Source organism: Belonocnema kinseyi, chromosome 3, assembly GCF_010883055.1.
Source record: "Belonocnema kinseyi isolate 2016_QV_RU_SX_M_011 chromosome 3, B_treatae_v1, whole genome shotgun sequence".
In the NCBI taxonomy this organism is placed as follows: Eukaryota; Metazoa; Arthropoda; class Insecta; order Hymenoptera; family Cynipidae; genus Belonocnema; species Belonocnema kinseyi.
Genome location: NC_046659.1, coordinates 79,753,525 through 79,765,934, shown reverse-complemented (window position 1 = coordinate 79,765,934; position 12,410 = coordinate 79,753,525). Strand labels below are relative to the sequence as shown.

The window sequence follows — 12,410 nt, the reverse complement described above, 5'->3', positions numbered from 1 at the left end:
CATACTTTGAATAAAATATTTGTTATCATTCTCTTGAAATAAATGTGTTTTTTTCTTGAAAAAATACCGGTTTCATATGTATACACCTGGTATATATACATACACTTTCAAAAAAGGGAAAAGGATTAAACAACCACCGCAGGGTCCTATTAGGATCAGGAAAAATAAAATGTGAGCATTATTTTGAAATATCTGAAAAAGCAATACCATACCAAGGTACACCAAAAAAATGTAATAGACATTTGATATAATAATTTTTAACATACAATGTAGAAAATTTTTAACAGGGGCAAAAACAGAACAGTGCATTCGCTTGAGAATAAAAAAATGTTTAACTGAACTCGGCAAATTTTTTAAATAATTATTCTTTCTTTAGAAAATAAAATTTTTCACATTATCGGCTCTGGACGTTTTATTACTGGTACTTCTTTTTATTAACTTGAGCTTTTCTAACCTATCTAGTCAGACCAAAAAAATTTCTAACTTTCGAGTCCAAACGTTGTTTTGATTGTTTCCCAAAACATCTAGAACTTGTCCAGACTAGCGCTAGAATAGCTTGTCTGGACTAGCGTTCGTCAATGAAAATCGTTTCACTTCTACTCAGGGCCACAATGGACCGCCTTGACATAACCACATTAAAGGCCAGCATGCTCCATCCTGGCCCCAAATACTTCCCCGACCATTTTCTACACGAGGTACATTTCAGAATTCGAGGTTGATTCAAAGTAAATCAAACAATTATAAACAAGACTATTTTGAAATTTCTTGCAAATTCATTTTTCACATTTTTTACAGTTTGACGATTGCAGCGCTTCCGCAGAATAAGAACAAAGAGTTTTTAAAAATAACTCTATGAAACTCCGTGCACACAAAACTTTTATTGATGCAACATTCTTTCTGCCAAGTCTTCAATTATATAATTTTAACACGAATTTTGCTAAAATGATGTTTCATAGAAAATTCTATTTTTGTTACAAGTTTCATTTTTTTAAGAGACAATTCAATTTATGTTTCTGTCTGAAATTTGATTGAAGTCCCTCGCTGAAGTTTTTGACATCAAAAACAATCATTATGTCCGGATAAAGCCGAGTCTAAATATAAAATCGAACCCGATACAATAATTGCAAACTGGGTCAGATTTTTCGATCAGAGAGCAAACTTTAAACGCCCCGAAGCCGAAATATTAGATCCCGGAAAATAAATTAAAGAAACTTTCGAATGTACTTTTACGATTCTAAATTTGCGTCAAGTCAGAAACTTTTGAGGACAAGGAGGAAATCTATTTCTTTCCGCTCCTAGTGTCCTAGTTCTTTTGACTTGAAATATAAAAATGCAGCTCTTCCAGAAACTTTTAAAATGATATTTATAGCTTATTGATTTCAAATAGTAGATTTCAAATTATTTAAGTCTTACGGTCCAATCAGATATTTATTTAATAGAAAAACTCCTTTTAAACTTCCTTACGTTTCGGTACACATGCGTACCTTTTTTAAAGGTTCTTAACCTAAATAATTATATTAAAGATTAGTAATTTTAGTCTGAACAAATATGATGGATAATTATGTAGATTTAAATACATTGTTACCTGAGTTGATGATGGTTGGATGATGGAATGATAATGATGATGGATGATGGATGATGGAAACGTAAGGAAGTTGAAAAGGAGTTTTTCTATTAAATAAATATCTGAGTTTCGAAGAAAATGTTTTTTTGACTCATAATTTTTTTTTTGATTTACGATTGGACCGCAAGACATAAATAATTTAAAACCTACGATTTGAAATCAGAATATGTCAATAAATTCATACTCCTTTAAGGATTTTCTAAAAGCTAGCCTTGAAAATTGATATGCAAAATCGACGAAAAAGACCCATTGATTACTACTACGATTTATAGAAAAGAATTTATAACTTAAATAAAAAATAGTGAAAGTAATAAATTCAGATAGGAACTAGAAAGCCAGAAAATCATAACTTAAAATAATTTAAATTTTAATATTGAATAAAATTTTCGTACTACACATTTCTGTATAGATTCCACTCACAATTAACTTAAACTTCCTTTTTTTGGATAAACTCTAAAATAAGATGGGGAAATGTCACTCGAATCGTGCGATTTTTTTGATTCTTCAGACTTTTTCGATTTTTTTGTTAGAAGCTCGCTATTCTTAGCCTTATTTTCAATTATAATGAAACTTTAAAAACTGAAGTACAAAGAAAAAATTGTAGCATATAAATTGAAAATATTAAAAACTAAAGAATTTTTCATTAGAGCATCATAGTTTTTAATTAAAAGCGTTTTGAAACATTTTCCCCTATTTTCCCTTTTCCGCTTTTTAAAAATAATTTCAATTTTTCCCCTGTTTTCAAAAAACTTCTCCTTTTCCTTTTGGAATTTGGTTGAAAACTAATCTTTCTCGGTGAAAAGATGACAAAAAGTAAAAAATGTCAGAAAAAGCCGCAACTATCTAGCACTAACATAGGAGTCCATCATTTATGTTAAATTTAATTAACTCTCTCTAATTATTCTTTTGCATTCTACCGTAAACTTTGAAGAAAAATGTTGAGTGTTAACTCGATTTATATAATATTGACAATTCTGAGTGAAATTTACAAAAACCTCTTTTTTTCTTATGTGAAATACATGTTAAACTTTATGGGAGTTGCATAATCTGTTAATATAAAAAACGCATTGATTTGTTTGTTTATTAAAACAAATTTGGTGGCGATATGCATACAAATTCGAAAAAAAATTCCAATGCTTTTTTTACAACCCTAATGAGGAAGGAACATTTTCCCTGAATTCTCAATTCTCAAGAGTATTAATAGAATCGTTTCAATCCACCTTTGTCATCCTATGTCCACCTAACATATTATATCTTTCATTGTTCTACTCCCTCTCGAATAATATTTTGCAATGTTCCATGGCAGGCGAATCGCCCCCCACGCATCGAAGCGTCACGAGAGAGTCGAGCAGATCGTGCCGGGTCTCGTAAATCCATTTATTTATTTATTTATGTACCATGGGGTTTGACGGGGTGGCTAACGGTAGGCAGGCAGGAAGGTTTGCTCAATTCCCTGTACATATTCTGCACTGGCAGTAGGCATGGAAAGTATCCCATGGGACCGTGAGAGGGACAGGGGATCTCAAAAGTCACGGAGACCGAAACGCCGCCCGAGAGTGGGCATGGTGCCACTCTCTACACCGGAGGTAAAGTCTCCCGAGGCACCAGGGGGTTTGAAACGAAAATGGTGTTGCGTCACTTAGCGAGACAGAACTCATACAGCCACTCTGTATCTTTTTCTCTCCTTCCTCGGCTTTGCATCATCGTTTTTAAGGCTTGCATCTTTAATGTCGAAAGCTACTTATCCCAGGACGGGGGTTGTTTCTACCCCTCCCTCTTCCCACACATGCATTAAAGCAGCCTCGAGCAACTCCTCATTTTTTGTCTCTTATTTTTTGTCTTTCTGCTTCCTCATAGGCGAAGTTTTGTAATGGTAACATTTTCAAAAAAGTTTTAATTTATTTAGCCAAATGTTTTTCTTTTAAAAATATCCCAAACAGTGTTCTAGGCAAGTGGTCGGATGGGTCTGTGTGGTTGTCACACTTTTTTGTGAACACGATAACCCAAAAATGGTCGCAGATAAATTGATGAAATTTGTACAATTTATTTATGACACTAATATCTTAAAACCGACCGAAGGATTTTTTGAAAATATTGATTGAATTTTTGTAGCATTTATTAATATTTTTAAAATCGTCTTTTTTATAGTAAACTTTTTTTCATGAACATAATTCAAAGTTTATTCTAGAATATAAAAGATTCCTTGGTTCGAAACAAATCGATTGACCTATAATATTAATACATTTTATCAAAGTGTAAACCAGTTATGGTGACTTATATTATATTAAAAATCGAGTTTTAAAGTAAAATTTTTCTCATTCCAACAATTTAAAGTTGATATGAGAATACGAAAGGTGTCTTGATTCGAGACGAGTCGATTGAATTATAATATTGATACATTTTATTGAACAGTAAGGAAGCTACGACAATGCACATTATTCGAAAAAACTTTTTTTTATAGTAAAATTTTGTTCATTAACATAATCCAAAATTGATGCAACATAGGAAAAGATGATTTGATCGGATGCAAGTCGATTAACCTATACTATTAATACACTTTATTGAAGAGCAAGGAAGTTATACTCATTCGTAAAATTTGAAACATCTGTTTTAAACAGATAAACTTTTTTTATCGACATCAATCAAATTTGATGTATGAATAGAAAAGACGTTTTGATTATAAATTTTCAAATAAAATAATTCTGAAAGAGGCTGATAGGGAGTGTAAAATTATTAATCTTTTCAGCTCAAAAAATCACCATTTTAAATGCAAAATTTGATTTGTTTAGTTTGTCCTTGTATTTTAATTTTTTGTATTCTTTTTTAATTTTCTATTTTTTGTACATTTTTATTGTTAAATTGATTAAAATAAAATCTTAGATTGTCTATTATTCAAGAATCACAAATGCTTCCTCTCTAAGGAAGCCCATCATTTGCTAACGGGAAGCAAAGTGCTCTTATAATGAGCATCATATAAATTTAAATATAAATAGAGTGGATGCACTTGAGTTCGAATTTACAGCTAGTTCAGTTTGGTCACCTATAGGAATGTTTTGTATTTTCTTATTTGTAGAACCATACTACTATACTATTAGGTTTTCAATTTAATTCGGTGCCTTTACTTTGATGTATTGTAACTTTTCGTTGAACTTGAATTTTTTCTTGATCTAAAGTAATTTTAAAAGGCGAATCTTAGGCTTGAAACACACATAATAATTGGTGGCGGTCCTGCGGACTTAACCTCAATTACCATAAGTCAATAAAATGGTGTCAGGCAAGAAATATTTGAGATATTATATTTTCTTTGGATTCCAGTTTCACAATGATGATTTTTCAATTGGAACACAAAAGCATGGCATGTCTCATATGCTTGTTCTCGGATGCCATTATATTCACTAATGGTTTCTTATGGTGAGTCCGCAGCGGCGTTACATATTGTATTGTGTTTTCAAGCTTAAGAATCTCCCTTTGAAACTACCTTGAGACAAAAAAATCAAATTTGACTACGAGTTACAATATATCAAAATAAAGGCTTTGAATTAATTTTTAGACCTAATAATACTAATTCCAGAGCATTTAAAGGAGTTATAAAGAATTTAAACAAATTCAAGTGACTTCAAGGAATTCAGGAACATTTCTTTATCTCAATTTAGTAACCCATTTTGATAATGAAAAAAAGGCTTTAAAATAAAATGGGGAAATTCAAACAGTACACTCTGCTAGGGAAGGAAGGGGGTGCAAATTTTGCAACAATTTGTGAGACAAGAGGAGAGGGGTAAATGCAGAATGTAACATCACACATGAAAATGTGTATAACAATGTATTGAAACGCTTGGAGAAAATTAATGATTTTATTTTACAAGAAAAGCTTCTAAGTACGGACTTCACACTCTTCCTATTTACCTTTTTCACTTCTTTAGGAGAATTCCTCTTTTTCCCCTGTTTTCAAGCAATTTTAAGCAAAGAACGCCTTTCTGTTTTTGGTTAGAAGTTACTTATTTTAGTTTAGAAAGCCTATTAACTGATTGGAAGAAAATTTTAATATTTTGCTGAAAATTAATTTTTTAACTGAAATGTAACTATTCCATTATTTGCTGAAAATTTATATTTTTTGTTATAGGTTTGTATTTTATGGTAGAAAATCAATATTCTTGATTAAACTATTTTGTTGACATTTTTTTTAGAAAATTAAATTTGTTTACTGAAAATTTAACTATTAAATTTTTCATTTACAATTCATTTTGTTTAGTTGACAAATTAAATAATTTATTAAACATTCATTTTATTTGTTGAAGGCTCAACTATTTCATTGAAAATTAATTTTATTATACTGCAAATACATTTTCTTGATCGAAAGTCTAACTACTTGGTGGAAATTTAAAATACTTTGTTCAAAATTAATTTTATTATTTGGAGATTCGCCTCTGTGGTTAAAAATTCATTTTCTTTACGTTGAAGATCAATTTTGGTAACAGCAAATTTAACTATTGTGTTTTTGTTTGAAAAGTGATCATTTTCAGTTTATAATTCAACTACTTAGCTCTAAAATTTAACTATTTTGTTTAAAATTTCTCTTTTTTAGTAATAATTTTGATTACTTCGTGCTGTCTTTCATTTAAAATTATCTTCTTTTTTTTAAAGTCAATTATTATATCTTTCTTTTTTTTCATTAAAAATTCAATTATTTGGTTGAAAGTTGATCTTATCTGTTTTAAGTTTAATTATTTTGCTGAAAATTTCATGTTTTTTTTAAAGGTCAACTAAGTATTTAAAAACTGGTCTTTTTTATAGAAAATTCTTTCTTTGGGATAAGAAATCCAACTATATTCTAAAAATATTATCTTGAAAAATCAAATAATTAGCTTAGAATGCAATTATTTTTCTATTCGAGTTTAATATTTGTTGTCTCAAAATTTGATCATTTGGTTGAAAATTCATCCTTGTAGCTTGAAAATTCAACTAATTGTTTAAAAATTGAACTATTTTATTGGTAATTATTCGCTTTTGCTTGAAAACTCCACTATTGGGTTGAAAATCTAAAAAAATGTAATTACAAGTTTCAATAGTACAAAAAAAAAATACGATCACCATAAACACGAAACCAATATAGAATACCTTAATCCTAATCAATATGTAATTATGTATCGTATTCGAAGTCGAGTTATTTCTCTTGTATACGTTTTAGAGCATACAAATATACTTTTTATAAAACTTATGTAAAACTTTGTTATCTATTGTAGTAAAAAAAGCAAAGCCTCAATTCATTTTAAGAATGCAAAAGAATTTTTTCTATTAATTTTGCCTACATAACTAAAAATGTCAATTTTTATGCACCTAATTAACAACCCAGCTGAATCTTTTATTCAAAAATGAAGAATTTTTTCTTGTTATAAAATCGAATTTCCAACAAATAAAATAGTAAACTATTTTCTAAACTTCTAGTTTTTATATTGTACATAACAATTTTATAGTACACATATTAGATGAAATTTATTGATCATGCAGGTAGAAATATTATTGATCTATTAGAGACCGTTTTTTTACTTAACCCTTAAACGGCCAAAACGCCACTACCGGTACACTGCTTTTCAACGGCCAATAACTAAGACTATTTGACACTAGAAAAAATTAAGACACATATATTTTTATTGCTTAAGATCTCCTCTTTCCGACGGTGCCAATGAAATTCCTCAAAAAATTTATTTATTATCCTAAAATGCAGTTTAAACAAAAAAAACGTGATTTTTCGTGCCTATTTTTTTTTGTGAACCATTTTCCAAAGCTTTTCGAGTCTGTAATTAACCTGGAATCTCACTAACCGGTGGAATAAATGTCTAAACTTTGAGAATCCATGGTTCAAAGATCGATTTTTCGTTTAAGTATTTTCAAAATGGCGTCTTAATGGCAAAATTTTGGTGAAAACATTCATGAATTTTTTTACAATAAACGATGCGCTTTTCGGAAAAATCATCAAGAAAGAAAGTTCTTGTAATCAGCCAAGGAATACGCCTGAATTTTTTCGAAGCGTTTTGAGCAAAATTTTGGATTTTGCATATGAACAATTTTTGCAAAATCCAAAATTTTGCTCAAAACGCTTCGAAAAAATTCAGACGTATTCCTTGGCTGATTACAAGAACTTTTTATTCTTGGCAAATTTTCCGAAAAGCGCATAGTTTTTCAATAAAAAATTTCCAACTTACTCTGGCTCTGATGGAGATGATTCGTCAGATGACGAGAATTCGGGATCGGAATTTCCCAGACCGAATTTTAAAATTTTTTCACGAATAATAGAATCATCATTTACAAATGCTACCGTAATTTGGAAAATTTGCAACAAGAATAATATAGCTAAATTGAAAACTAAAGATTTCTGTAAAGAAATCAGCAGGAAATATTTGTCGCAAAAAAAACTAGGTGATTTGGAAACTCACAGATGCGAATCACGAACAAGAACATTATGTAATAATGAACAATGTCGCCAGAGGACTACTAGATTTTGCATTGATTGCAACATGTATTGCTGCTTACATTGTTTCTCAAAATTACATTCTGAAACAGCAGGATCAAAATGATTTCAACGGATTGAAATATGAAATGAAAAAAATTCTCCATAAAAAAAAATTTAAAAATGTAAAAAAAATTTATAAAATCCCTTAAAAAAAGAGACTATCGATATTCGTCGACCTCCACGTTGATGATAGTTGGGCAACGTAAACTTAGTTTGCGGCAGACGGACGATAGATATTCGTGAATCATTTTACTCTTACACGATGCTTAGAACTATGACAATTTTTTATTGAAAAACTAAAAAAAAGTTCTTGTAATCAGCCGAGGAATACGCCTGAATTTTTCTGGAGCGTTTTGAGAAAAATGTTTAATTTTGCAAAAATTGTTCATATGCAAAATCCAAAATTTTGCTCAAAACACTTCGAAAAAATTCAGGCGTATTCCTTGGCTGATTACAAAAACTTTTTATAACTGATGATTTTTCCGAAAAGCGCATCGTTTATTGTAAAAAAATTCATGAATGTTTTCACAGAAATTTTGCCATTAAGACGCCATTTTGAAAATACTAAAACGAAAAATCGATCTTTGAACCATGGATTCTCAAAGTTTAGACATTTATTCCACCCGTTAGTGAGATTCCAGGTTAATTACAGACTCGAAAAGCTTTGGAAAATGGTTCACAAAAAAAATAGGCACAAAAAATCACGTTTTTTTTTTGTTTAAACTGCATTTTGGGATAATAAGTAAATTTTTTTAGGAATTCCATTGGCACCGTCGGAAAAAGGAGATCTTAAGCAATAAAAATATATGCGTCTTAATTTTTTCTAGTGTCGAATAGTCTTAGTTATTGTCCGTTGAAAAGCAGTGTACCGGTAGTGGCGTTTTGGCCGTTTAAGGGTTAATTAGCTGCCTTTCATGAATCAGCATAAACATCCATTTTGACTGAAATAAATGAGAAAAATTAAATTCCTTGTATTTTAAAATAAATATTCAAGTTTCTTTAGTAAAAAAGAAATTGAATACCAAATTTTCACTATGTTTTCTTATCAGAAACCAACATAAATACCGACATAAATGCCATTTTGCAAACTGAAACATTATTATACAATAATACAATTTTTCGTAAACACGTATCTTATTCTAAGTTAATGTTTCTATTTTATTGCTTTCTAAAAAATTGAAGAAAAATACATTGCATAATGGCTAAGTGGGTGAAAATATATATTTTTAAACACTTATTGTACTGACGATAACGGAAACAAAAACGATTTCAAAAATGGTAATGGTGAAAAATTGCAGAAAACCACTCGCTGTATTCTATGTGAAACTCTAAATAAATAAATTTATGGCAATATAGAAACAACATTTTGAAGGTATTCAAAGTTCGAGAATGCAGTAGTCAAGGAATGTACCAGTCAGCCTAGATGTCTAATGTCACAGTGTTTCCCCAGTTCAACTGTAGGGACAATAAGGGAATTTTTATCCCAACAAAAACGATTTTTTCAGCAAAAAAAGGCGTATTGAATACAAATTAATAAATGCAATGCTTCTATAATGAACCATACATTGTATGAAACTACGGAAAAACCCGATTGTTATTCTTTTGTCTTTTGTACTTTTTAACTAATAATATATAATTAATATCTTAATATATCTTCTTTTAGCACTAATTTTACTGACAATAATGGAAAAAATATTTAAAATATAGTAAAGGTGAAAAATTCCAGAAAAATAGTTGCTTTATTTTATATGAAACTCTAAATAATAAAATGTACAGAAATATAGAAACGAAATTTTGAAGGTATTTACCGTTCGAGAATTGAGTCGTCACGGTTCACCAGTTCAATTGTAGGTAAAGTAGGATAATTGATGAACATTGATATCTTAACTTTGCACTTAATATATACATTTTTGAACCAATTTCAAAATTGTAATTTTAATTTTCAAAGTCAAATGATTTTTATTTTAAATAACCAATTTCCGTAGAAGACGCGAACATACCATATTGTGGTAACATACAAATATTGTGAAGATTTTTTAAAATCTAATGATCTTTTTTATCAGTAATAGAAACTTTAGACAAAAAACACTATTTATCAATAACAAAAAATGTTTAAAGTTTGTGAAACCTTTTTCAAGTCCAATTTTTTAGCTTTGACATATAGTAAAATTTGTTGTATAAATACTCATTTCCTGTGTAAAACGCTAAAACATAATCTAAAATTATTGAAAGATGGAAACCTTAAAGACGATTTTAGTTTAAAGATGCTTAGTGAGTTTATGTTAGAATTCATTGTTTTTTAAAATAATACTTTCCAGTGACAATCAAAAACATAAAACAAGACACCAATCTTTTTGGATTGAAAAAAAGAATTGTTTATAAATTCAATTTTACCAGAACAAATATATCTGAATTAAGTGTGAGATATTTTTTTCGCTTTCATTACACTGTTGAATCAATCATATTAGATTTTCTTTTGCATATCTTTTTGCACAAACCGTCAATAAAATTACTTTTGTCCTTTTTCTTTGGATTTTTATTTCTTTAAGCGATTTTCCAGAATTTTGTTCCATACATTTTACTAGATGTACAAATTTAAAGTAGAAGCTTAATATTTATTAAGAATTGTGTTATTTAGAGACTATCGAGACATTAAATTATAAAGTAAAAGGAAGCATGCTATTAACAGTAGAATATATACGTACTATATAGAGAAGAGAAAATCAATTCGAGGATTCAGTAGTAATGAACATTGTTTGTCAGACAAGCTGCAGAAACTCTGGATATATACATCATATATGTGTTGAAGATTTTGCTAGATCTGCAATTGCTTCATATCATCGAGGCTATTCCTATTTTATACAAACGATAGTTTACATTCTTCTAAACCTATAATTTTCTGTTTTACGTGATGTTATTTGAACAAACAGGAATATAGAAAGCTATTCATTAAAAAACTCACGTATTTTTTTATATGTCAATAATCCTACGTCTTATATTTATAAACAAATTAACCACATTGATCAAATTAATTTCAATAACATCTTACTGAAAAAATATTACAAATTAAGGTAATTTCAATCATTTAAGCCTTTCAGATAATGTATAATATCTTAAACTATAAAAAATAATAATAAAAACAGTTAAAATATTAGGCATCTTTAAAAATTGGATAGTATCTGGAATCAAAGCGCATTAGTAGTTCAACTTTAGGTAAAAAAATCTGAAAAAGGGTATTTAATGTATTATTAAAAACTTTTTATATCATGCAAGAATCAAATAAATTTTAAAGGAAATTCTTAAGTAAATTCTAACTATAGCATCTTTTGTATAGCCAGTTTTCTAATTATTTTTTGTGTTTAAAATATTTTGTTTGCTAGCTTTAAAAAATCTGTTAAACACTTTAGCACTTTCTGCTGACACAAATACCTTAGGAAATAATTGTTTTTTAAAATTAAGTGGTAGATAGATTTTCATTTCATATTCTTAACAATTGTTTTCTATAGAGTATTCTTTTCAGTACAGAACCTTGTAGAAAAGAATAATTTGAGAAAATACATTTTTTAATGTTAGCAAAAATAAGATAATAGTATACAAAACCAGAAATTGAAAAATATATTATTCACCAAATGAACTCAATATTTAGGAATTATTACAAATTAATCAAAATTTCGATTTACTTATCGCCGGCTTCAAAGTCTTCCCTATGTTCCCCTTTTTCTCGTAGTTCTACATCATTGCGAACTAAATTAATAGACCCCACTGAGAAAATTATTCTTTTATGGTTGAAGGTTTCTTCTTCTTGGTTAAAAGTCTACTACTATATTTTTGGTTAAGAATTCATCTTTTAGGGATAAAAGCTTAATTATTTGGTTGAAAATTAACTTTTTCCCTAAAATTCACATTTTCAGGTAGAAAATTAAAGTTTTTTGTACAAAATGCATCTTTTTGGCTTAAAAATAACTGTTTTCTTAAATTTTAATAATTGATCATTGATAATACAAGCCTATAAAATTAAAAAAAAATCAAATGACCTAGAGGGGTGACATACCTTATCCAAAGTATTTTGACGCGCTGAACTCGAATCCGAGCTCAGAATTGAGCCATCACCTAAGCGTTCCGAGATATCCTAACCTAAAAGTGAAAAAAACACGGTTTCTTTCAAATACTATATAGTATATATATACTAGGTGTATACATATGAAACCGGTATTTTTTCAAGAAAAAAACACATTTATTTCAAGAGAATGATAACAAATATTTTATTCAAAGTATGCG

At 28.9% G+C, this 12,410-nt stretch overlaps 1 protein-coding gene across 1 annotated transcript in view; it reads left to right on the top strand.

Annotated features, from left to right (window-relative positions):
* Window positions 1–12,410, top strand: part of LOC117168844 (choline O-acetyltransferase) — a 224,602-nt gene that overhangs the window by 110,282 nt on the left and 101,910 nt on the right. The gene's annotated exons all lie outside the window — the stretch shown is intronic.